Source organism: Rousettus aegyptiacus, unplaced genomic scaffold (genome assembly GCF_014176215.1).
Source record: "Rousettus aegyptiacus isolate mRouAeg1 unplaced genomic scaffold, mRouAeg1.p scaffold_m13_p_9, whole genome shotgun sequence".
NCBI lineage: Eukaryota > Metazoa > Chordata > Mammalia > Chiroptera > Pteropodidae > Rousettus > Rousettus aegyptiacus.
In genome coordinates, this window is record NW_023416312.1 from 70463145 (window position 1) to 70486129 (window position 22985).

At 34.8% G+C, this 22985-nt stretch overlaps 1 protein-coding gene and 1 pseudogene across 3 annotated transcripts in view; both read left to right on the forward strand.

Moving 5' to 3' along the window:
- PLS3 (plastin 3) overlaps positions 1 to 22985 on the forward strand; it is an 87834-nt gene that overhangs the window by 17976 nt on the left and 46873 nt on the right. The window lies entirely within an intron of this gene.
- Positions 19954 to 20893, forward strand: LOC107505503 (annotated as a pseudogene).

Below are 22985 nucleotides of genomic sequence, written 5' to 3' on the forward strand. Positions count from 1 at the left end.
TGTATCACATAAATCAGTTTCTGTATGTTGAACCATCCCTGTGCCACTGGGGTTAAGCCCACTTGATCGTGTTGTATAATCTTTTTAATATGTTGCTCTATTCGATTCTCTAGTATTTTATTTAGGATTTTTGCACCTGTGTTCATGAGAGATATTGGTCTGTAGTTTTTTTTTTTCTGTTATCCTTTCCAGGTTTGGTATCAGAGTAATATGGACCTCATAAAATGAGTTGGGAGGTGTTGCCTCCCCTTCGATTTTTTTGAAAGAGTTTGAGAAGAATAGGTATTAAATCTTTGAACGTTTGGTAGAATTCAGTGGTGAAGCCATCTGGTCCGGGACATTTAATTTTTGGTAGGTTTTTGATGATTATTTCATTTTCCATACTGCTGATTGGTTTATTTAGATTTTCCAGATCTTCTTGATTCAGTCTAGGAAGATTATATTTTTCTAAGTACTGGTCCATTTTCTAGGTTATTAAATTTGTTAATATATACTTTTTATAGTATTTTCGCACGATCCTTTGTAATTCTGTGATGTCAGTCGTAATTCCCCCTCTTTCATCCCTCATTTTGTTTGTGTTCATTCTCTGTTTTCTTTAGTGAGTGTAGCCAGGGGTTTGTCAATTTAATTAACTTTCGCAAAGAACCGGCTTCTTATTGTTTTTATTTTTTTCATTTATTTCTGCTCTAATTTTGGTGATTTCTTTCCTTCTGCTGACTTGAGGCATCATTTGTTCTTCCTTTTTTAGTTTTTTAAGATGAAGTGTTAGGTTCTTTTTTGACTCATTCTTGTTTTTGGAGATAGGCCTGTAATGATATGAACTTTCATCTTATGAACGCTTTTGACATGTCCCAAAAGTTGTGATATGTTTTCCTATCATTATCATTTGTTTCTATGTATCTCTTGATCTCTGTTTTTATTTCTACTCTGACCCGGTTATTCTCTAGTAGCATGTTGTTTAATTCTCACGTATTTGCGGTTCTTCCTGATTACTTATTGCAGTTGATCTCTACTTTCAAAGCATTATGATCAGAGAATATGGTTGATATGATTTCAACTCTCTTCTATTTGTTGAAGCTGTCTCTGTGTCCCAGTATGCGGTCGATTCTTGAGAATGTATAAGCAGCTGCTTTGGGATGGAAGGCTCTGTAAATGTCAATTATGTCCAGTTGGTCTAATATGTCATTTAAGGATGTGATTTCCTGATTGATTTTCTGTTTGGATAATCTGTCCATATCCAACAGTTGGGTATTTAGGTCCCCTTCTAAGATAGTGTTTTGGTCTGTTTCTCCTTTCAGTTCTGTTACTAATTGCTTTACATATTTCAGGGCTCCCTGATAGGAATCATAGATATTAATAAGTTATATGTCCTCTTGGTGCACGATTCCATGTATCATTATGAAGTGTCCCTCAGCATCTTTCTTTACCTTTTTTATTTTGAAGTCTATTTCATCTGATATTAGTACCACTACTCCCACTTTTCTCTGAATGCCATTGCTTGAAATATCATTTTTCACTCTTTCGCTCTTAGTCTATATTTGTCTTTGGAGCTGAGATATGTCTCTTGGAGATAGCATATAGTTCAGTCTTGATTTTTGATCCATTCTGCAACTCTGTGCCTTTTTATTGGAGAGTTCAGTCGATTTACATTTTGGGTGATTATTGAAATATGAGGTCTTCTTATAGCCCTTTTATCTTTTGCTTTCTGGGAGCTCTGTGTTTACATTGGATCCTTGTCCTTGTGTTTCTGTTTTCTTTATTTTGGTTCGTGTGTTTCTGTTTTCTTTATTTTGGTTCGCTTTTGTGAATTTTGCCTCTAGTTCCTCTTCTTTTATATTCTATACTTCAGTTCTGAATCTTTGATGTGAGGTTACCATTATTAATATATAAAGGATATATATATATATATATGTGTGTGTGTGTGTGTATATATATACATATATATATATATATATATATATATTCATCCATTTTCTCCTGCTTGTGCTTTATTCCATTCCCCATTGTGAAATTGGATCTTTGAATCCTCCTCTTTTTAGTTATTGTCTCAATTTGTCCCTATGTGTGCTGAACTTTCATTACTATCATGCTATAGCAACTCCCTTTTTATCATTTAAGCTTATAATGCCTTGTTCTTAGTAAGGGTTGCACTCGTCTGGATACATTATTTTTGGCTGGTAGTTCATTTCATTTAATTGTTTGAATATTTGAGTCCACTCCTTTCTGGTTGTAAGGTTTTTGCTTAGATGTCCAATGATAATCTATTGGTTTTTCCTTTTAGGTTACCATCGTCTTTTTCCTGGCTGCCCTGAGAATATTTTCTTTGTTGTTGATTTTTAATAATTTTAATACAGTATACCTTGGTGAAGGCCTTTTTGGATTAAGATAATTGGATGTTCTGTTGACTTCCCGAATTCCAAGCTCCAGCTCATTCATTAGATTTGGGAAATTCACTATTTGTCTGAAAATGCTTTTTAGCCCTGCTCCTTTTCCACCCCTTTGAGAATGCTCAGTATTCTTATGTGTCCTCTCCTGATAGTATCAGCTAGTTCTTGAATTTCTCTTTCATTATTTTTCATTCTTCAGTTTCTCTCTTCTTCCTTCTGATTTATTTCTAGGTTTCTGTCTTCAATATCACTGATCCTTTCCTCCATTTGCTCTACTCTATTTCCCAAGCTTGCTAATTCATTTTTCAACTCTCGAAGTGCGTTTTGTGTTTTTTTATCTCCAGATCTATTCTGTTCTTTTTGAGCGTTTCCATCTCCTTGCTCTGCTCATATAGTTGTTTTTTCAATTCCTGAAATTGTTGATATGACCTGTTTCAGAACTCACTGAGTTTTTTTCAGAAGTACCATCCTGAATTCTCTGTCATTTAAGTTGCATATTTCTATGTATGTAAGCTTATTTTCTGGAGATTTTTCTCTTTCTTTCTGAGATGCCTTGTCACCTTGGTTGTTCATGGTGTTTAATGGACTATTTCTCCACCTGGGCATTAATGGAAGTGTATTCTGCTGTTGTTCCAGAAAGATTTATTATATAAAGGTATCTCTTTAGCCTGTTGCAAAGAAGGCACTTTTCTTTTGGTTTCCAGTAGATAGTGTCTAAGCCTCTTGGATCCCTGCTTTATATAAAGCCTTCATAATGCCTTTTTTATTTTCTTGTAGATATTTAATCATGCTCACTACCCTCGGTCCATCACTGTCAGCAACAGTCTCAGCACCATTGTGTCAGATTCCCTTGGGGCTCCACAGTGATTGGAGCCCCTGCCCATTAGTCACTTAGTAGCTGTTTCAATTATCAGATCTACTATCACAGTATCACAGTGCTCGTATTCAAGTAACCCATATAATAAGTAGCCTAATGCTATGTCATAATGCCAGTGTCATTCACCTCACTTCATTTCATTCATTACATAGGCATCATGTCATTTCACTACGTAGGCACTGTGTCATCTCCCATCATCACAAGAAGAGTGAGTATAGTACAGTAAGGTATTTTGAGAGAGAAAGACCACATTAACATAAATAACTTTTATTATAGTACACTGTTATAATTGCTCTATTTAATTATTGGTAATTGTCTATCTCTTACTGTGCTTAATTTATAAATTAAACTTTATCATAGGTATGTGTGTGTATAGGAGCAAAAACCCTAATATGTATTGGATTCGATACTATCCACTGTTTCAGGCATCCACTGGGGCATCTTGGAATGTTACTGTACCAGGTAACAGAGTGCCAAATAAAATACTGAACAAGAAACACTAGTCAGTTACAATTTAGTCGCTAAAAATCTGAACCAGCATAGTGTTATGTTTATGGATTCAACTCTGTCCTCAAAGAAATACAAAGAAATGCAATTTATCATCTCAAAATAAAATAAAATAAAATAAAATAAAATCCAGGGGCATCTCCCATACACTTGAATAGTAGGAGCATAATGAGACCATGGTATTTTTGCAGCCAATTTTAAGAATAAATCTATATTGTGTTCAGGATTTTGTGTTAGGCCAACCTTAACAATGATCATTATGTGTAGAAAATAGCAACCATTGTTGTTGAATTAAACTCTCTCTGGAGATTTAAATTTTTTTTTAATTAAGCTAATAAAATCTTAATGGAAACATAACCCAGGAAATTGACATAACCAGAGAAGAACGGGTAGAAGTAGAAAACAGTGTAATTGTTGAATTATACCCGAGGAACCCTAAACTGTCTAAAGCTGGTGGCTGTTTACTTGTATACACAAACAAAAATTTGGATTTTTCAGCTATACCTTTAAGCAGACTGTTTACAACAAATTCTCAATGAAATGAAATTAATTTGTGTTGTGTTTTAAAAGTGTATATGTGTGTTTGCAAGAATTACATGGAAGAATTAGACTGACACAGAGTACTTGGTGGTTCTTGAAGTGAATATTGGCAAACTTAAGGACATTTTATTAGACAATGAGGCAACAATTTTTTCTGGGAACATGGCTTCACAATAACAATGGAAGTCAGAAAATATTTCACATGCAAACATATTTGAACCTTTTCATGAATGTATTTAACACTTTGAAGTGATGGTAACAAGTAGAAACCAGCATCTTATAAACTATGGTTTCATGTTACCACTTCATCTGAATTAGTCATTAAAGGGGTTTTATATGTCTTCCTAAGAAATGACAAGGTTAATCTTGAACTAGGGCAGGCAGGCAGGAAATGCTAAAGAGGCTCTTTCTTTTGAAAGTTTGGTTATTCCTTGCAAGGTTAGAATAAGTCCCAAAATTCAGAAAAGTAAAGTAGTGATATCTTGACAGCTAAGGGAGATTTTTCTTTCTTTTTATGTGTTGCATGTTTGAGGTAAAACTGAATAAAATGCAAAGTTATTTATACTTTCCATTCCATTTCTTCCCTCTGAAATGTCTTTATTTTCTAAAAGTGGAGAATTTTTAAAAGCATTTCAATTGCCAAATATGATCATGGATTCAGTGCCACTAGAAAGACGTAACCTATCTATTGTTTGGCCATATTAGCTCTCCGGAATCATCCTGTTTTATAGAGTTACCCAGTGGGACAAGAGTAGATGCCTTTTATGTTTATTTATTTGATTTGCATTTAAAAAGCTAAAAGTTTGCTCTTGATTGTGTAATAAACAACTGTAGCAAATAGCAGCGCGTTTAATTCCTTTAGGATGCAACGTAGTTATATTCTTTTAACAGATACTTATTCAGTGTCTACTGTGTGACAGGCACTCTTCTGGATGCTTGAGATAGATTGGCGAACAAATCAGACAAATAAATCACTGCCCTCATAGAGCTTAAAAATATTAAAACAGTAGAACAATTTAAAATCATTTAGTCTACGGCCATGCCACCTTGAACACACCCGATTTCATCTGATTTTGAAAGCTAAGCAGGGTCGGGCCTAGAATGAATGAATGAACAAATAATTTACTGCTCACCCAGCTGTTAAAGACCTTCATTGAATGAGTTTTGAGAACTCCCACACATTTTATCTTAAGTTCGAAAAGGGAAAAATTGACTATTTGTAGTATGTGGCAATAAGCTAGAAACTAATAAATAATTAAAGTAAAAGTGTGATTTTTTGATTCACACTTTTATTTTTTGTTTATCAGTGTTATAATTAGACCCCTTAAGTAACTGAAAAATGTTATGACTTTAACTTGTGAATTTATTTTTATGGCTTAATTTTGGGAAGGAGTGGTGGTGAAAAGACATAGTAGCCTTGGAAATTAATGTTAAAGAATGGCATTTGTAAATGTCTTCTGTCATTTGAAGAATTATAGAGTACTTAATGTATTTAATATTCACTGTGGGAAATGAATGTACTGCTCAGTTATTTTTGTCTATATGAGTAGTAGTACAAGAGCTGACTCAAAGGAGATGATGACATGATAGTTCCTGTCCTGATGTGAAATAAGATGATGGGTTGTGGTGGAAAAGTGATCTGGCCATGCCCATATTTGCTCACATCTCTTGTTCGTTTCCTTTTATAGAGGAAAACCAAAGAGAGTCGCATTTCTTATTTTTTAAGTTTCCTCTTTGTATTTTGTTGTCTTGCCAATTTTCATTTCTTTCCTCTTAAAATTGCATTATAATGATTTGTAATACAATTGCTTCAAGTTGTGTTTTTCAATAATAAAAGTACCCCTTAGAATGGTCATGGTGGATACATTATTCCCTTTTTAGGAAATTGATTACATGTATGGGCAGAGACCTTCTGAGCCCCTTGGGTGTGAAAGACAAGTTTCATAAATCTTTATATTTCCTGATACCATCTCTAGTACGATGCCTTTTACAGACTGTATGCTCTTTCACTGTGTGTCTAGTGAAAGAACATGTACCAGGAATTTTATTTTTGCTTTCCAAAATACCAAATAATTCCTTATAAGCCTACTAATTTTTTAAAACTTATTTTTATGGAAAATTTGAAACAAATTAAAATAGCATGATGAACACTGCAGCTTCAACAATTATCAATATTTGATGTTCTCATTTCATCCTATCTTTCCCTTCGTTTTTCATTTATTGTTTGGGTTTGCTTTAAAATATCCCACATATTATTATTTTACCCATAAGTACTATACTTCACTTAGTTTTTAATATTTTAAAATAATAATAATTTCTGTATTTCCTGTAGAGTTTAACTTTCATATTCTTTCTGTTCTAGTTTATGTCAAAGAAGGAAAATCTTACTCTATCAGGAGAAAATCTGATTGCTGCATATGAACTGGGTATTTTTGAGAAGTTTTTTGTAACAAATATATTATCTCTCTTAATCTTTTTTTTAATGTTTTAAAAGATTCTAAACAACACTCCTGATAAATTCATGTCTCGTGGACATGAACCTGATTCTGCAAAATGTGCTTTGGAGTAGATAATCTATAGATCAGTCTCCTCAGAATCAATATTAATGAATTAATTTACTTTCAAAACTCAACAGCACCGAACTCACATTAAAAACCTATTCTAGTAATTGTGTTCTCAGTTTTGAAATTTCTTGTTAAAACCTATGTCATTATGTTTTTTGACTCTCTAAAATTGGATGACTCCATCATCAATATTACTTATTTAAGCACCAGTTTTCGAAAAAAGTATGGCATATGCGCCCTTGGCAGTCAAAATTTCTTGCATAAAAACACTAAGATATTATTTGCTTTTTCACTGTGTTGGTTTTTGCATTGGGGGGTAAAACTGCTAATGTTTTAGCACCAAGGCAGTGGCACCACACTATATTAGTAGTCACTGTATTCAACACCATACTCTACCTGTTGGAAAAAGACCTACAAAATGCATCGCATTTACAAATGTCCTTTATAAAGCAGGAAAAATTAATTTATTAAGTCTCCACTCTTGGATATACTTTTTTAAATATTCCGTGTGATGAGATGGGAAGTACATTAAAAACATTTCTGCTGCATATGGGTGTACAATGTTTGTCTTGAGGAAAAGCACTTTTGCAGTTGTTTGAGTCGCAAGCTAAACTAACTGCATTTTTAAAAATAGAGAACTGTTTTTATTTGAAAGATGAAATGACAATTAACTAATTATTCAGACCTGGATATTTGGCAAACATTTCATCAAAAATGAACTAAGTGTGCCTGTCACTGCCAGAAAAATAGCCGACAGTATTTGTTCCCAATGACAAAGTTAGAGCTTTCAAGCAAAAATTCAAATTTTTGAAAATTTACATCAGCCACCAAGTATCAACACTTAGACTTTTCTAATGAGATCAGTGGTGTTTTAAATGAAAGTGATTTGCTAGATACTGTAAAATGCAGTGTAACAACATTTGGAAGATCTGCATTAGTCAAACGATTTGTTCCAAGTGAACAGTGCATGATGTTACAAATTCAAGCATGGGTAAAGGTCAATTTATTTATTTATTTTTAACCAAGAAACTAAATGTTTAATTTTATTTAATTGCAATTAATTTAAATTTAAATAACAGACAATATTAGACAGCACGGTTCTATATGGCTCCTAATGTGAGTAAACATTAAATGCATCCAACTGTTTTTCATTAAGCACATCTCAATGTGTTGCCGCAGATGATAATGCAGTATAGCTTCCTGACTTGTGATGGGCCGTATTTTAGTACATTTCTTTGTCTAATGACACAAAAATAGACTATGAATGGACAGAAGTTTAGCTTTATTATGAGAAACTTTTATTCTGTAGCCAGAATTTAATGCTACATTTACCAATATCTTTAATTCTCTGATGCCACTGAATAGCACCCTTGATTTGATAGCAGCTTTAAAAAAAGGGAAAAAAAGAAAAAATCCTTGCCATTTCTCAATGACTTTTAAAATTATTATTATTATTATTATTATTATTATTATATTTATTATTTATGCCTACAGCACTTGGTCTTCCTAAGTGATTTCCCATCCAAGTACAAAACAGGCCCAACCCTGCTTACTTTCCGATATCAGACATTGGGCTTGTTCAGGGTGCCACGGCCATAGACCATGGACTGTGGCTCCACTGGGGTGCGAACCCAGGACCTTCTGTGTAGAAAGCAGACATGCTAACCACTATGCTATGAAACCACGTCCACAATTAGTTTTTTTTTTTTTATTTCAGAAATTTCATAATATAAAATACATAGGAGCCAGGTGTAAAAGCAGAGAGAATGGCAGGTTAAAAAGGATAGTGATAAAGGCAGAGAATAACACTAATGCTTCCAGAAATTCTGAGTGTTAAAAATCATGCACATTTAATAAAATTTCCAATTAGTTTAAAGCTTAAAAAGTGCAAGTATTTGAAGCATACATGGTTTTGAAAACTTCATTGTTTTTTGAAGAGGAATAAAACTCTCTATTCAAGAATATAGTAGTTGTTGCAATTCATTTTTTAGACAAACTGTAAACACCAGTGGTATCATCTTGTTTTCTATATTAGAAGCCTAAATTATGTTTTATTTTAAAAGGTCCATTTAGAATACAAAGTAGACCGATAGATTTTTTCTTTTCTTTTTTATTTTTTCTCTCTTTTTTACCCCATCTACCACCCTCTACCCCTACCCCCACGATCTTGTAACCACTAGTCTACTGTCCATGTCCATGAGTCTCTGTTTGTCATGTTTGCTGCTTTTAGATTTATATCCCACATATAAGTGATATCATGTGTTTTCAACTTTTTCTGTCTGATTTATTCCGCTTAGCATGATTATCTCAAAGTCCATCCATGTTGTCGCACATTGCAATATTTCATTTCTTCTTAAAACTGAGTAATATTCTGTTTTATATAGGTACCACATCTTCTTTATCCAGTCATCTATTATAGGACATTTTAGTTGCTTCCATGTCCTGGCCACTGTGAATAATGCTGTTATGAACATCAGTGTGTATATATCTTTTCAGATATGTATTTTTAAGTCTTTGAGGTAAATACTCAGTAGAGGGATTACTAGATCACCTGGTAGATCAATTCTTAGTTTGCGAGGAACTGCCATACTGTTTCCATAGTGGCTATACCAATTTGCAGTCCCACCAGCAGTATATGAGAGTTTTTTCTCACCATCCTCTCCAACACTTATTACTTGTCCTGTGGGTAATAGCCACTCTAACAGGTAGACCAATAGATTTTAATATCAGAGTATGAAAAATTCGTTGATATGATATCCAATTCCACACTGTAATTAACATTAAATAAATGTCAACTTCTTGAGTTTTGGCATGTATTATAAAGAATATCCACAATTATCTGGAAACTCTTAAAATATTTCCTTTTCAACAACTTATCAGTGAGAGACCATATTTTCTTCATATACTTGAACCAAACAACATACTGAAGCAGGTTGAATGCAGAAGCAGATATTAAAATCTAGCTGTCATTGTATTAAGTTAAACAAAAAGCAACTGCAAAAAATGTAAACAAAATACTCTTCTCACTAATTTTTTTAAATATAGCTACATTTTTCATTTAAAAATGTTATTTATATTAACATGTAATGGATTTATTTTTGTTTTTAAATAAGTATCTTTGAAATTTCCTAGTTGTAATTTCTAATGTGATAAATACATTGATAGATCTAACCCACATATCAAAAGCCTTTTGGGGGTCCTCAGGTCCTGAGGCCGAAAAGTTTAGGAACTACCGAGTTAGTTACATGGTTTTTGTTTTTTTTGTTGTTGTCGTTGCTGCTGCTTTCCTTTTTACTTTCTTGTTTCCTTTCCTTTCCTATCCTGCTTTTGTTGAATGAGAGGAAAACCTCAGGATAGAAAGGTTTAGAACATATAAGTTATTCCTTTGTATGATTTTATTAGCTATAAACAGAACACAATTTTTTTCTAGTTTCATTTAGATATAATTGACATACAATATTGTGCTAGTTTAAGGTGTACAACATAATTTGATATTTGTATATATTGTGAAGTGATGACCACAATAAATCTAGTTAACATCCACCACTTCACACATATTTTTTTTCTTATAATGAGAACTTTTAAGATCTATTCTCTCAGCAACTTTCAAATACACAATTCAGTATTGTTAACTGTAATCACTATAGATGTCTTTCAAATCACTTCCTTGACTCATATATAGTTCAGTTGATAATTTTTGGATGATTCATACTTAAAACTACCATCTATTTATTTCAGCCTTTTGTTTTTATGATTAAGACAAGGTACATAATTTAGTATATAATAACATATCCTATTCTAAAATTTCGACATATTTAATTACTCGTTATGAAAATACGGAGCTAACAAAGACTTATTGGGGAGACAGCTCTTGGAAATTGAAATTAGGATATTTTAATGGTTTATTTTCCCCCAAAATATTAAAAAATGATTACATCAACCAGATCTACTTGATTGTTAAAACTGACAAATCCATACAACAAGAAGTTTGTATACCTGATATTGTTCCTACTATAAATTTCCTAAACATTCTAATATAGTCCAAAATTACAGTAGTAATTTCCTGCATATTAACTTGGTACCTGTTACATGGTCAATTCCTTTGCTTCAGTGCTTCTTTGCTCACTGCGAGTGTTATCTATTTGTTTGCTTTATAAGTAATGAAGGTAGGTAAAATCCCATTTCATTAAAGGACAGTAGATCAGTATTACTGAGGTAAGTCTTTAAATACAGTTGGGAGAGGCCTCCAGTGTACATGTCACACATGGCAAAAATATACCTGGTACTAGATGTGGTGGAGAGCATGATGTTTGAGTGAAAGTTAGAAGAGGCTTTAAAAATACTATGTCTAGATTTTGTGTTCTAACTGTATATTACACTGTTATGACCATGAAGCTCTCATGCAGCTTTGGGTGTGACTCTTTTTTTCCTTTCCACCCTGAGGTGTATGTGTCCACAGGTGCATGTGTGTAGACTTTTAACTTTTGGGATTTGTTTGTATCATCTGAGAGAGAGAGAGGGAGAGAGCTCTTATGTGTATAGATAAAACATAGGTTTGTTTCCATTGGCTTTCCTCAGCATTCATCATGATGAATTTGAAATGCAGTGTAAAAGTTTTTTTGTTCTGTGGTCTGCTTATAAAAAATATAAAATATATTACCAACCTTTGCCACCATCTTCTATTCCCAAACCAATTTTCATTACCTGCAATAAAAATAGAAATTCTGTTCACACATATGCACATACACAAACATACTCCTCCCTTCCACCCCCCGCACCCACACATGGTACAGATGATGAATGGGACATTTAGAATGTTACAAAATGGGCTACAGATTAAAACTGTATGAACTATCAATGTGATAGAACAGTCTTTTAGGAAATGTCCTAGTAGTTACTAAGTAGAAGATATGCATTTTTGAAGGGAATATCCATTCCTAGAATTTTAACCACAATGTTTCACCCTTTAAATGAATTCTATTATGTTTTGGTGAATAAACTCTAAAATCGGTGACCTGGTGTTGACAAATTTCAGTCATCAAAAATTAGCCTTAGAAATCAGAAAGCTAGAAAGCATATACATTCCAGATAACCAAGAAAGGGAAAGTCAAGGAAGGCATTTCTAGGTAGTGTTATCATTGAAGAAGTCGATAGCACTTGGGTAAGATCCATCTGAATGGTATGAAAAGACAAGTTTGGCTGAAGAAAAAGTAAGGCTGGAAAAAACACATTTCTGGCCTAATACTGATACTGTCTCCTTATCTGAGGCAATTGCCTGTGCCCCAATTTTCTCTGTTTGTAAAATGTGTGGTAATACATATGTGTATATTTTTTCTTCCAGTTACCTCAAAGTGCTTGAGAGGTATGTACTACCTCATATATTCCCTGACAGGCCACAGGCAGATAGTGTTATGCTTATTTTACAAAATGGCAAAATTGAGAATTGGGAAAGTTAAAGAGGCTTCACATAGTGGTGAGTCAGCAATGAAGACATGGAAAAACATGTCCTTTGGCTCCTGCTGCTTTATTCCTTCTGTTCTGGATTATATTACCTTTTGGAATTTTATGTGGTTTTTGTGATTGATGAATTAAAGTGCTTGCATTAAGGAGACAAAATGTAATCCAGTGTCTGCTAATGATGGTTGGTGATGAAGACAGGAGAACACTCTGCCTCATAGCTGGGACTCTCCTGATCCCTTTTTCAAGTGAGTGCATTGTGAGTTGCCTCCTTATTCTGAGACTTCAATATATTATCATAAAATGCTCCACTGTTTTTCTTTTATATTCTTTATGAAGGACTGGAGAAGCTATTATCTCATTTTCATTCTTATTAGGTAGATAGAGCAGATATTATGCCTGTTGTATCTCAGACAGAATATAATAATGGCTGTCATTTACTGAGCACTTTGCTGGAGCCAGATTCTCTTATATATTTATATTGTCTCATTTAATCATCATAGCAACCCTGTGAAGTATGTGGAATTGGCTCCACGTTTATATATATAAATGTGGAGCCCAGAAAAGCTAAGTAATTTGTTCAAGGTCACACAGACTTAAAATTTGTTATACTCCTAAGACCCTGACGCTCCCATTGCACTCCATTTTCTTTCAAACGATTGTCAGTATTAGTAATGGTCTCCTGAGCCTAGAACATTACTCCTATTTTTTGTTCTCTCTCATAAAGCATACTCACAACAAACCAGTTGTTTAATTTACTAATTAACTGATTGGAATTGCTAGGCCAGTTAAAAAGTAAATTTCAATAATAAGAATGTAACTATCACATATCTAATGCTTACCATGTATCAGGCTATGATCTAAATTTTGAACACATTAAATAACTTATGCATCACAACCATATACAAAGTAGTTACTCTTATGTGGAGTAGTTACTATTGTCATCCCTAGATGAGAAAACAGAGGCACAAGAGCTTAAGCAACTTGTCTAAGGACACGCACAGCTAAAAAATTGTGGAGCCAGGATTTGAACCCACGTTTGAGAGCTCTTAATGACTCTGTAGTCCTGCCTTTCAATAGAAAATTCACTTCAGCTAATATTGGCTTAGTACCTATACGCTATGCTGGTAGAAAATATAGTTTCTACACTTAGCTTACATTTCAACAGAAAACAAGGTATAGCAGATACTCGCAATAAATGCTACAACACATAGCCCATGGAGGGTAAATGTTGTATGAAGGTATGAATAAGTTTGGATTGAAATGAATAATAAAGAAAAAAATTGTATGAGTGTTGATTCACCGTTCTAAATAATGTACTTTATTGTGGATGGGTGACTTGGCCACCGGGGAGAAGCTGGTTCCATGTGTTCTAAAATGAGCAGGTTACTTGGCTAATGTTCAAACTCTAAATAGGTATGTGGGTTGTCGCTATTTGACCTGAACCAACTTTAAATTCCCAGGTGTTCTTGCATGATTTCAGTCACTCTAAGATGAAAAAATTAACTTTTCTCTAAATGTTGTGAAGTTAGAATTTAATACTTGGCAAAATACTGTGAGGCTGACAGGAAGGAGATTCGTAAGTATTATATCATTCTTTTGTCAGGGTGTTCTCTTTTTCTAGCAGGAAGTGTTATGACTTGCTCTCTGAAGTTGCAATTGTAAGAAGAATGTTGGGTTTCCAGATCAGTGTTCTGGGCGTGGGAGAGGAAAAAAAAACAGGTTTGCTCTTGCTGTTGAAGAAGGGTAATTATTTTAATATTATTTTGTTAAGCTCTAACTTAGATTACTGCATATTTAAGCAGAAATTTATTTTAAAAGGCTTGAAATTATTATTTGTTTGTGTAGTTAAACATTCGGAGACTCTTTCTGAATCTTACTTATTCAAGTAGCATCAAATTTAAGAGAAATTTTGAAAGTTTACAATCTAAGTTGTTCTCTATATGTTGTCTTTTCTTTATTTTGAGACGAAGGGACTTTGTACATTTTAATAATTGCTTTTGAAATCCTAATTTATATCTGTATGTATCTATCAAGTAAGATGACCAAAGGTTTAAAAGACAGAAACTATTATTCTATATTTTTGGAGTTAGGGTGGGATTTCCAATGCCCTTAGTCCCTGTTAAATAGGTTTTCTATATTCTGTGAAATAGAAGATTAGGAATTGTCATGACATGTCCTGATTAGACTGGTATTCTACTCTTACAGAATGACATATGACAAACTGTTGTCCTAGTGTTTATTTATACTTTACAAAGTAAATGAAAATCATTGGTGATGAAATTTTGGTAGCATTATTTTATAACGTGGTAGTGATAGTGATTTTTGGTGCTCACAAACTCACCAGTGTTTTCAACCATATAGTAATCCTATAAGTCTAATTTCTTCTTACTTCAATATAGTTAGTTACATAAATACTGACCCAGAGTTAAGGGTAACCTTTCAGTGTGGTTGTACTTCATATACCTGTATGAAGTAAAAAGTGAAATATGAGACAAAAGAATCTAGTTTTCAATTAACAAGTACTATATTTGAGAACATACATATGTTAATACATAAGCTTTTGACTTAGTTCAAAGTCTAAGCTAAAACTGTATCTCTAGTGATTCTTGAGTTGTACATCATGTTTGGTTGGAGTTAAAGTGTGTTAACTAGTTTGATCTTGCCTTAAGATCTGATGTGATGTAACGTGATGTGATGTGATGTGATGTGATGTGATGTGATGTGATGTGATGTGATATGATGTGTGTGTAGGTTGCCCTTAGCATCAATGTTAATTTTCTAAGGAAGGGAGAATGGAAATACCCATCAGGTGTGAAGGGAGAATAGAAATACCCATCAGGTATAATTTCATTAAGAGAACACTTTTTTTCATAAATTATTCAGATATTTTTGAAAAGTGTCAAGGTTTACTTAGGAAATATGGAAAGGATTGGACTTTTTAAAAGGATGGTGTACTATTTCAATCTAAGCAGTTAATACAACTTAGCTTTGTAAAGATGGGAGAAGGAGTAGTGTCATTTTGTTGTGTCTGGGTTTGATAAAATATTCTTCATCACAAACAAAGGGGCTTTTAAAATATAATTAAGATTGGGCACCTTTTTGGATTTCAGTGACCTATAAGTATCAGTGTTTGAAATAAAGAAAGATCAATTAAAATCTAGACTAGAATAGTATTTCCAGAAAATTAAATCCTGAGATGTCTGGGGCTTGCTTTAAAATAATTCAGAAAAGAGAGGAGGGAGAGTAGGAACTGAGAGTAGAAGGGAGGGGAAGAAAGGAGAGAAAGGATAGGAAGGAAGAATAGATGAAGCAATTGTGGGGAAATCTTGATACATGTGGAATCTGGATGATGAGTTTATGGGTGTTTCTTGTACTGTTTTCTCTTACCTTTGTATATATTGAAATTTTTCATAATAAAACTTAAATAAAGCTTTAGTTTGAGGCAATTTACATTTATTTATAGATGTTACTTTTATCTATAAATTGCAGGTTTGTCAAAACATAATTTGTACATAATGTGTATTACTGTAAAGGTGAAATGTGCTGCCTGATTGCAAAATTGTTGCAAGTAAAAACTGTTTCTGAAAAAAAAAAAAACTTTCCGTTTGACTTTCAGCTAAATTCAAAAGACAGAAAACATCTTGAAGAGTTTTGTAGTATCTTGACGTATTAAACAAGAGTATAGATAGTTAAAGCATGCTTACAGGCCAATTGCATGTGAAGAATGTGGGAACATTATTATGTCTTGACTATTTTGTTCATAGCTTCCTCTAATAGAGTATGCATTTTAAAAAACCTATTTAGTCTGCGTTGTTTAAGTTTGTTCACTTTCCCTACTGGCCTCCATCAGAGTTTATTCAACAAACATTTAGTAGGTGCATTTTATTGTAAGCCAAGATACAGTCAAATAAGGTACCAACCCTGCTTTCAAGGAGCTCACAGACTCATGGAGGAAATAGAGAAGTAGATGGTCATCATACACTGAAGAAAGGGAGTTACTGGTTAACAACTATGACTCTATGGTGCATCTCCTTTTAAACAAACAGAAAATTTGAGATGACTTAGTTGTAGGTATTAGAGAAGTAGAAAGAGAGCTAAGGTAGCCTAGTTTAACTGTGTAGTCTCCCACGTTAATTTGCAAATAACAGCCATCTCTGCTCCCCTGTTCTCTTAATAACCCTTCATACTTCTCTCATGTATCTGCAGGGGTTGTTAGAGCAGCCTACATGCGAGATACCAGTCTCTTTTTCACACTAAATAGTAAGCTAATGTTTACCTCTCCTTAAAGTTTTTGTATAAATCCAGGACAAAATTCCAGTTACAGATAGGCTGCTACTTGGGGTTGGATAAAGCGTAGAGGAAGCCTTCAGTCACTGATAGAGACTTCCAAAGTTTGCTTCTCAATTGATTTGGAATTTGAAACATATTTTATCATGGAAATAGTAGGTAAGGTTTTCCAGATCACGTAACAAGTGTCTCCGCAATGGTATACCATATTACCAGAAATGTTACATTTTAGTGTGCATATTTTTTTAACCTAAATGAGTTGTAGAAGCGTAGTTGCTAAATATATCTAGATTTCTGTTCCATCACCAGTTGTTTTATTCTCTAGTCCTGAATACTGTATAACCTAACAGCATATATAACAGTGCCTCATGGTAAAATACTGTCAGTATTATTTGGCGTCATCTAGTAATGTCCCCTATTTAGTTTTACCAATTTGCAGCTGAAATGTCAAGTAGAATTACTGAAATATCTAGGCTTGAAAAACAACCTCGCTAAGTAAAAGTATGCTGTATGTGTTGTCATAAAAGTTTGCTCTCCACATTGACTATAATCAGGAATTTTTAAATAACGCTGAGGTGCTAGAATAATGAACAGAAAAATTTTTTATAGCTTCCTTCTTTCTTCTACTTTAATCTCTCCTAAACTTTCAAGACTAGGAACCTGTGACATGTGTGAGGGTGTTTAGAATTTGACTAATTTGTTTTGACTTTCGGAATAAGAAATCATTAAATTAAGAAAGATGCATATAACCTCTTAAGCTATTACAATTACTCCTTTATCAATATTCCATTAAAGTTTTCTAGAAGGAAGCAAGCAAAACTTCAAACCGCTTGCTCCTTAAGAAAAAGCAATTATAAGTTTACAAACAAATCAATAAAAAACTATGAGTACCATAGTGATGGCTTAGGAATGAAAAAAAAAATCCTAAAATGAAAAGTAAATTACATAGATACTTCAGTGTTTGGTTATGTTTATACTAACACTAAGTTATTAGCACTGATACAGTAGGAGTAATTATTCACAGTACCTATCTTTTAAGAGGCTAAACTTAAGCAATATTAAATACTGTGAAGACATGTGTCATATGTAGGAATGAATATGCCAGAAGAGAATGTAAGCTTTTTTGTCCTTATTTTTTTAAAGTATGGTCTTTTTGAGGAGACCAGGCAAAATGGCATAGATGGTAGTGGCATTGTACATCTCCTCTTGCAACCACATCAAAGTTGTGACGGAACATGGAGCAAACAGCAAGCAGAGCTGCCTAGGGTCTAGATAAACAGAAGCCCTACAACTGGGGAGAGAAATAAAAAATCACCCTGAAACAGTCGGAAGTAGGAGAGAGCGAAGATGTGAGGCTACTCAGTCTCTAGGTGCTAAGTAGGACAGAGGCTACAGCAGGTGCAGACACTCCTCTTAAAGGTGCCGTGTCTGCAAATGGACTTTCCTGGTGATGGATTCACTTGCTCTGAGCACCAGTGCCAGGTCAGCTACTGGGAGGGAGTGCAGAGAGAAGATGCCAGGGACTTATAAAGGGACAATGAGTTATAGAAGTGAGGGCTGGAGGCAAGGCTTTCTCCCAGGCAGAAGTGCCAGTGGTATCCATTGTTCCTCTGTTGAGCCCTCCCACCTCCCAGTGCTTGGACTCAGTGCCACCATAGCTGATAACAGAGGTCACTCTACCCATAAGATACCCTGAAACTCCACATCCTCCAATTCGTGGCCCTACCCAAGCCACATCCATTTGTGTCCTCAGCAAGTCTTGTGCAACTTGCTAAGCAGCTCCAAGATCTGCAATGATGGCAGCTAACCTCATGTTCTGCATTGGCTTCTTGAGACACTGATAAGCACAGCATTGCTTGCTGAATCTTAACAGGTGGCTCCAGAGGGCACAGGCTGGGGCTAAACTTGATTTGCAGCTGAACCCCTCTCAGGACTGTGCCACTGGACACCTATTACACAAAGCCACGCTAATAAGACCAGGAGACTTAAGAGCTTTGATTAGTATATAGAAACAGACACAGAAAGGCAGCCATAACTGGGAGATCAAGAAGCAGAAATCATATGAAATAACAGGACAGATATCTAAGTATAATGGAGTCAAGCAATCTAACAGATGCAGAGTTCAAAACACTAGTTATAAAGATGCTCAATGAACTTAGGGTAAGTGTAAATGAAATCAGTGAGAACTTTAACAAAGAGATTTTTTAAAAAACATGAAAATGGAAATTATAAAAGGGAACCAGTCAGAAATGAAGAATACATTATCTGAGATTAAGAATATATTAGAGTGGAGAAAGAAGAGGATCGAACCATCAATATAGAGGATGGGGAAGCCAAGGACACCCAATCAGAATGGCAAGAAAAAAGAAGCCAAGAATATAATAATAGTCTAAAAAGCCCATGGGACAAGATTAAATGTAAAACCATCCATGTCATAGGGGTAAATGAAGGAGAAGAGAGAGAACGAGAATTTGAAAATTTATTCAAAGAAATAATGATGAAGAATTTCACTCATGTGAGGAATCTAAGGAGCAAAAAGAACAAATTATTCAAAAACAGACTCACAAATGTAGAAGACAATCTGGTGTAGCCAGAGGGAAGTGGGGTTGGGGGACTGGGAGAATGGAGTGAAGGGTTAAAGAGGTCAAATTTGTAATTGATAGATGTTCACGGTAATGGGGAACATGGCATAGGGAATGCAGTCAGCATTAATTTAATGGCTAAGTGTAGAGCCAGAAGAGAGAAAGAACAATCAGGGGATTGTTTCATAAACTATATAAATGTCTAACCTATGTACTGTATACTTAAAACTAATAATAAAATTAAATTTTTAAAAAAAGAAATAATGATGGTAAACTTCCCTAACCTGGTGAAATAAATATACATACAACCCAGGAAGCTCATAGATTCCCAAAAAATATGAACCCAAAGAGGCCCACACCAAGATACATCATAATTAAAATGCCAGAGGTTAAATACAAGGAGAGAATCTTAAAAGCAGCAAGAGAAAAGCAGTCAGTTACCTACAGGGGAGCATCCATAAGATTGGCAGCTGATTTCTCAAAAGAAACTTTGTGGGACAGAAGGGCTTGGCACAAAATACTCAACGTGCTGAAAACCTAAGATCTGAATCCAAAAATACTTTAACCAGCAAAGCTATCATTTAGAGTTGAAAGACAGATAAAGAGCTTCCCAGACAAAAATAAGCTAAAGGAATTCATCAACACCAAGCCAGTATTACAGGAAAAATGTTGGAGGGACTTCTTTAAGAAGAAAAAATATGTATCAAAAATGTGAATAAAGAAGGTTTATAACTACATATCTATCAACAAGTACCTCGAATGGAAAAGAATTAAGTGCTCCAACCAAAAGATAAGATGGCTGAATGGATAAGAAAACAAGACCCCTACATATTCTGATTACAAAAGGCTCACTTCAGGAGCCACTGCTGTCTTTGTCTACACCACAACCATGCTGCCCTACACCATTGTCTACTTCCCTGTTGGAGGGTGCTGCAAAGCCATGCTCATGCTGCTGGCTAAAGAGGGCCAGAGCCGGAAAGAGGAGGTGGTGACCAAGGTGACCTGGCTACAGGGCCCTCTCAAGGCCTCCTGACTGTACAGGCAGCTCCCCAAGTTCCAAGATGGAGACCTCACGCTGTACCCGTCCAATGCCATCCTGTGCCACCTAGGCTGCTCCCTCAGGCTGTATGGGAAAGACCAGCAGAAAGCTGCCCTGGTGGACATTGTGAATGAAGGCAAGGAGGACCTCTGCTGCAAATATGTCACCCTTATCTACACCAACTACTAAGCGGGCAAGGAGGACTATTTGAAGGAGCTGCCGGAGCACCAAAAGCCTTTTGAGACCCAGCTGTCCCAGAAGGGGGTTTAGGGGCGGGGGTGGGGGGGGGCGGCAGGCCTTCGCCATGGCAACCAGATCGTGGCCAACCAGATATCCTTCACTGAGTACAACCTGCTGGACTTGCTGCTGAATCACCAGGTCCTGGCCTCCAGGCTGCCTGGACTCCTTCTCCCTGCTCTCAACCTACATGGCTTACCTCAGCGCCCAGCCCAAGCTCAAGGCCTTCCTGGCCTCCCCCGAGCACGTGAACCTGCCCATCAATGGGACAGTGAGAGCTTGTGGCACCCCCAGAAGGAGGCAGGGGCTGCCTGCCAACCAACCCTTCCCCAGAAGAAATAAAATTCCCAAGAGAGGAAAATAAAAAAAGAGAATCACTTCAGATTAAAAGACACACTCAGACTAAAAGGAAAGGGATGGAAAAAGATATTGCATTGATGGACGTAGAGGGTATTTTGCTGAATGAAGTCAGATAGAGAAAGACAAATGCCACATGATTTCACATACATGTGGAATCTAAAGAACAAAATAAACAATGACAAAAACAGAAACAAACTCATAGATACAGGGAATATTTTGAGAGCTACTAGATGTGAGGGGAGTTGTGGAGATGGTGAAAAAGGGCAAAGGGATTAAGAAATACAAATGAATAGTTACAAAATAGTCATGGAGATATAAAGTGTTAGCATATGGGAAAATGTCCCAGCTGGACTGTCCTCACATCCACTTATATAACTACAGGCAAAAGTCTATAATTAAATTGCTAAATTTTGTGGCTATATTTTTTAAATGCTGTGAGAGTTGAAGAGAAAGAGTAAGGGTGTGGAGTCATTGGGAAACATGGTTTGGGAGAGGAGGAAGCATCTACTGAACCTTGAAGGGGTGAGTAGAATTTGAATAGAGAAAGAAAAATAAAGGGGAAGGTGTTAAAAGTATGAGAAGTAGATACAGAGAGAGGAAGTTCTTACTAGGAGAGAGAGAAAGAAGGAGGGACAGGATAAAACAAAAGATACTGATATAACAGTTAACAGAACATATTTGAGAGGATGGTTGTGATGAAAAAGCTAATTTTGAGCATTGGCGAAAGGTAAAACTGATTAGATGTGACTAGTAAGATCACTCTAGAGGATCTTGGAATATCAGTCAGAGATTAGATAATCTTTTAAGGTATAGGCAATTATAGCTTTCTACAAGAAGACTGACATGATGTAAATGGTTGTAGGTATTAGTTTTGTGGCACCGTCAAAATGCATTTGGTGTAATATTAAGAATTGACTGTGCCCGTGCATTATACCAAATTCTATGGTGAATATAGAGATAAGTAAGCTGTATTTTTACTCTAATAAAGTTATATTCTTGTTGGGGAAATAAATTCATTCAATAAGTCTTTGTTGAGGAGGCTATATAACATTAACAGTTGAGGATATTGACTTTGGTGTTAGACAGACCTGGGTTTGAGACCTGACTCTACCTTTTTGTGAGACTTTATGCAAGTTATTCAAATTCTCGAAATCTATTTACTTTTCTGTAAGATGGGAATAACAGTATCACCTGGTTCATAGAAGTTTTCTGAGAAGTAACTTACATAATGTATATAAAGCATTTAGTACAGTCCATGTAAATAATAACTCCTCTAATCACAATATTTAGTTCCAGACACTAATGTCTATGTTAATTAAATGTCATTTTCAAACCAATAAAATAAAAATAAATAATCAGTCTTCCATAGATGTAAAACTTACAGTGATGTTATTATATTGTCTTATTATTATTACCTACTCTGTAGACACAGTAATGGGGCTGGGAATATGAGGATGAATGGGATGTGGTATCTTCTACCACATAATTTTGTATAATAGTATTAAATGCTGTCATTGTGGCAATTATATTTTCCCATTTGAAAACTGGTTCATATGATCTGAGAATTAAAAAAAAAAGATATTTTAAATTGGAGTTGTCTAAAGGAATCCAGCACCAGCTGTAATAGAAGAAAACACAGTTCTGTGAGAGTACTGGGAGGAGAGAATTTTTTATCTCTAGTGGCATCAATCTGAAAAGACTTCCCTAAAGATGTTCTTGAAGAGTAGATAGGAGATGGGTAAATAACATTGCATAAAGGACTGGAGGTGAAAAAATATATGGCCTGCTTGGGGAATGGGGTTTTTTTTTTTTTAGTTAAATAGGTTTTATTATGAAACAATATTGGACTGGTAGAAAGTTTTCTTCTGATTATATTTATATAGAAATAGAAAAACTCAAGGTATTTAACAGAAATAATATTTGTGATGAGATAAAACAACTTCATTAAGTAGAAAATAAGACAGGTGAGGGAGGAAGGATAAATACAATGGTTATAACATTAAGCAGTAATCAGCTATATTCAGCTTCTAGTGTTTTTTTTTTTCAATTACAGTTGACATTCAATATTATACATAGTGGTTACATAGTGGTTAGACATTTATGTAATTTATGAAGTGATTCCCCCCAATTAGTCTAGTACCCACC